This window comes from Python bivittatus, unplaced genomic scaffold (assembly GCF_059951505.1).
Source record: "Python bivittatus isolate LINGU-HERP-01145 unplaced genomic scaffold, Pbiv_v1 ctg000330_np1212, whole genome shotgun sequence".
NCBI classification, from domain to species: domain Eukaryota; kingdom Metazoa; phylum Chordata; class Lepidosauria; order Squamata; family Pythonidae; genus Python; species Python bivittatus.
In genome coordinates, this window is record NW_028277058.1 from 28,742,601 (window position 1) to 28,747,140 (window position 4,540).

General features: G+C 41.7%; 1 pseudogene; it reads right to left on the reverse strand.

Annotated features, from left to right (window-relative positions):
• Nucleotides 1-2,957: 2,957 nt before the first annotated feature.
• On the reverse strand, nt 2,958-3,072 carry LOC112542809 (U2 spliceosomal RNA; annotated as a pseudogene).
• Between the last annotated feature and the right edge of the window lie 1,468 nt (nt 3,073-4,540).

The window sequence follows — 4,540 nt, forward strand, 5'->3', positions numbered from 1 at the left end:
GCTTTTTAATATGCTATCTAGGCTTGCCATAGCTTTCCTCCCAAGGAGCAAGCGTCTTTTAATTTCATGGCTGCAGTCTCCGTCTGCGGTGATCTTGGAGCCCAAATAAATGAAGTCTGTTACTGCTTCCATTTCTACCCCTTCTACTTGCCAGGAATTGATGGGTCCAGATGCCATGATCTTAGTTTTTTTAATGTTGAGTTTCAAGCCAGCTTTTGCACTCTCCTCTTTCACCCTCATCAAGAGGCTCTTTAGTTCTTCTTCACTTTCTGCCATTAGGGTGGTATCGTCCGCATATCTGAGGTTGTTGATGATTCTCCCTGCAATCTTAATTCCGGCTTGTGATTCTTCCAGCCTGGCATTTCTCATGATGTACTCTGCATATAGGTTAAATAAGCAGGGTGACAGTATACAGCCTTGTCGTACACCTTTCCCTATTTTGAACCAATCGGTTGTTCCATGACCGGTTCTAACTGTTGCTTCTTGGCCCGCATACAGATTTCTCAGGAGACAGGTAAGGTGGTCTGGTACTCCCATCTCTTTAAGAACTTGCCACAGTTTGTTGTGATCCACACAATCAAAGGCTTTTGCATAGTCAATGAAGCAGAAGTAGATATTTTTCTGGAACTCTCGTGCTTTCTCCATGATCCAGCGAATGTTGGCGATTTGATCTCTAGTTCCTCTGCCTCTTCGAAACCCAGCTTGTATATCCGGTAGTTCTCGGTTCATATATTGCTGAAGCCTAGCTTGTAGGATTTTGAGCATAACCTTGCTAGCATGTGAAATGAGTGCAATTGTGCGATAGATTGAGCATTCTTTGGCGTTGCCCTTCTTTGGAATTGGAACGTAAACTGACCTTTTCCAATCCCGTGGCCACTGTTGCGTTTTCCAAACTTGCTGGCATATTGAGTGCAGCACTTTAACACCATCATCTTTTAGTATTTTAAATAACTCAGCTGGAATCCTGTCATCTCCACTAGCTTTGTTGTTAGCAATGCTTCCTAAGGCCCACTTGACTTCACTCTCTAGGATGTCTGGCTCAAGGTCAGTGATCACACCAGCGTGGACATCAGGGACATTAAGATCTTTCTTGTATAGTTCTTCTGTGTATTCTTGCCACCTCTTCTTAATCTCTTCTGCTTCTGTTAGGTCCCTGCCTTTTGTCCTTTATCATGCCCATCTTTGCACTAAACGTTCCTTTCATATCTCCAATTTTCTTGAAGAGATCTCTAGTCTTCCCCATTCTATTGTTTTCCTCGATTTCTTTGCATTGTTCATTTAAGAAGGCCTTCTTATGTCTCCTGGCTATTCTCTGGAAATCTGCATTCAGTTGCTTATATCTTTCCCTTTCACCCTTGCTTTTCGCATTCCTTCTTTCCACAGCTATTTGTAAAGCCTCATCAGACAGCCATTTTGCTTTCTTGCATTTCTTTTTCTTTGGGATGGTTTTAGTTGCTGCCTCCTGTACAATGTTACGGACCTCCGTCCATAGTTCTTCAGGCACTCTGTCTACCAAATCTAATCCTCTAAATCTATTCATCACCTTCACTGTGTACTCACAAGGAATATGATCTAAGTCATACCTGAGTGGTCTAGTGCTTTTCCCTACATTCTTCAATTTAAGCCTAAATTTTGCAGTAAGAAGCTCATGATCTGAGCCACAGTCAGCTCCTGGTCTTGTTTTTGCTGTCTGTATAGAGCTTCTCCATCTTTGACTGCAAAGTATGTAATCAATCTGGTTTCGGTATTGACCATCTGGTGATGTCCATGTGTAGAGTCGTCTCTTGTGTTGTTGGAAAAGAGTGTTTGCTATGACTAGCTTGTTCTCTTGACAGAACTCTATTAGCCTTTGCCCTGCTTCATTTTGTACTCCAAGGCCAAATTTGCTTGTTATTCCGATTACTCCTTGACTTCCTACTTTAGCATTCCAATCCCCTATGATGAAAATGACATCTTTTTTTGGTGCTAGTTCTAGAAGGTGTTGTAGGTCTTCATAGAAGCGGTCAACTTCAGCTTCTTCAGCATCAGTGGTTGGGGCATAGACTTGGATGACTGTGATATTGAATGGTTTGCCTTGGATACGCACTGAGATCATTCTGTCGTTTTTGAGGTTGTACCCCATTACTGCCTTTCCCACTCTCTTATTCACTATGAGTGCAACTCCATTTCTTCTAAGGGTTTCTTGCCCACAGTAGTAGATATAATGGTCACCCGAATTAAATTCACCCATTCCCGTCCATTTCAGTTCGCTGATTCCCAAGATGTCGACGTTCAATCTTGTCATCTCATGTTTGACCACATCCAGCTTGCCTTGGTTCATAGATCTTACATTCCAGGTACCTATACAATATTGTTCTTTACAGCATCGGACCTTCTTTTCGCTTCCAGATACATCCACAGCTGAACGTCCTTTCGGCTTTGGCCCAGCCGCTTCACTCTTTCTGGAGCTACTTGGAAATGCCCTCCACTCTTCCCCAGTAGCATATTGGACACCTTCCGACCTGAGGGGCTCATCTTCCGGCATCATATCTTTTAGCCTTTTAACATTGTCCATGGGGTTTTCTTGGCAAGGATACTGGAGTGGGTTGCCATTTCCTTCTCCAGTGGACCACATTTTGTCAGAACTCTCTGTCATGACCTGTCCGTCTTGGGTGGCCCTGCACGGTATAGCTCATGGCTTCACTGAGTTACGCAAGCCCCTTCGCCACGACAAGGCAGTGATCCATGAAGGGGTTGAGGGTGTTTACCTTTCCCTAAAAGGTGAGGTTTAATAACTCCCATCTATTGATATCTGAAGAAACTTCTCTATGTATTTTATTTACATTACATATTACTGAGTTATATATTTCAGTATGCACATACCTAGATATTTAATGGATTCAGTACAAAAATGGAATTGATATTCCTTAAATGGATGGGTAACGAAATTTTCACCTATTGGCATCAACACTGGAATAGTAGTGTGAGTTTAGAAATAAACAGAAGAATGTCATCTGCAAATAAAACTAATTTGTATTCAATCGATAAGAACAGATACTACACTTGATCTTAGCCAAAAAGCTGAGAAGCGACCTTAGCCAAAAGGCCAAGAAGAAGACCCTACCTGAAGAGCAATCTGGTTTTAGACCTGGACGCTCAACCATTGACAACTGTTTTACTCTATGTCACCTAATAGACAAATATTCAGCTAATGGGAATCAACTGTATACTACCTTCATTGATCTTAGGGCAGCATTTGACTCAATAAATAGGGACCTCCTTTGGAAGAAACTAACGGATATGAACATGGAACCCAGACTCCTTCTATTAATCAAGGCATTATATTCAAACTCCTGCCTAACGGTACGTACTAGGGCAAATGGAGCCCTAACAGGGACCATTAATACTTACAAAGGGGTCAGACAAGGATGCATATTGGCCCCCATTTTGTTTAATCTATATATAAGTGACATCCCAATGTTTTAATATTCAACAGACACACACATGCCCAAAATTAAAAACAAACACGTAAATATACTGTTTTACGCAGATGATATGGTATTGATGTCACATACCCAAGTAGGAATGAGAAAGCTGCTACGTAAGATTAGTACGTATTTCACATGTAACTACCTGTCTATTAACAAATCTAAGACCAAGGTAGTCATCTTTGGGAAAAGGAGGATCAGATACAATTGGACCCTGGATGGGGAACATATAGAATAGGTTAAGTCCCATCTATACCTAGGGCTCGTTTTTACTGAAACAGGTTCATGGCTCCCCCACTACAAGACAAGTTCCATAAAAGCTACAGCCTGTGCCAATGCCTTAAGGCAGTTAACTAACCACAGTTACCCAGAATCATTAACACTAATCATAAAGGTTTATAACAGTAAAATCATCCCAATGCTTACCTATGGGGCAGAACTGTGGGGAAGCTCAAATGCCCCTTTGTTTGAACAGATACAGTCTTCATTTCTGAAATGTATTTTGGGGGTGTATAAGTCCACCCCAACCCGAGCTGTAAGAGCAGAGTTAGGCATTCCCCCCATACAAAGTCATTTGGTAACAAAAGTATTCAATTACTGGCTGAAGATCCTATCTATGGACTCAGAAGGATTACCAAAGCTTAGTTTTGAAGAACAGTTGCACAATAAGCCTCCTCATGCTTGGGCAGCCCGACTTACCAATACAATTTCCCAATATGGATTTTCACCCACTTCCCAGTACAATCAGACGTGAAGGCCAAAAAAAAGTTTAAAACAAAGGGTTTTGGATGTGGCTGCCCGAAAGGATATAGCACACCTTAAACATCTCAAGTCCTTGAAGTGGCTGGCCCAACACAAATCAGTCTTCCAATTAGAAAAGTATCTAACAACTCCTTTACCCCAATATCTTAGAAGAGCTTTCACCAGAGCTCATTTCGACCAGTTAGACTCTATGGTAAGGTATGGGAGATTTCAAGGAGTCCCATATGAAGAAAAACTATGTATTTGTGGCGCCCCAGCTATTGAAGATACTGCACACATCCTGTTTGATTGTAGATTATATTCAGCAGAAA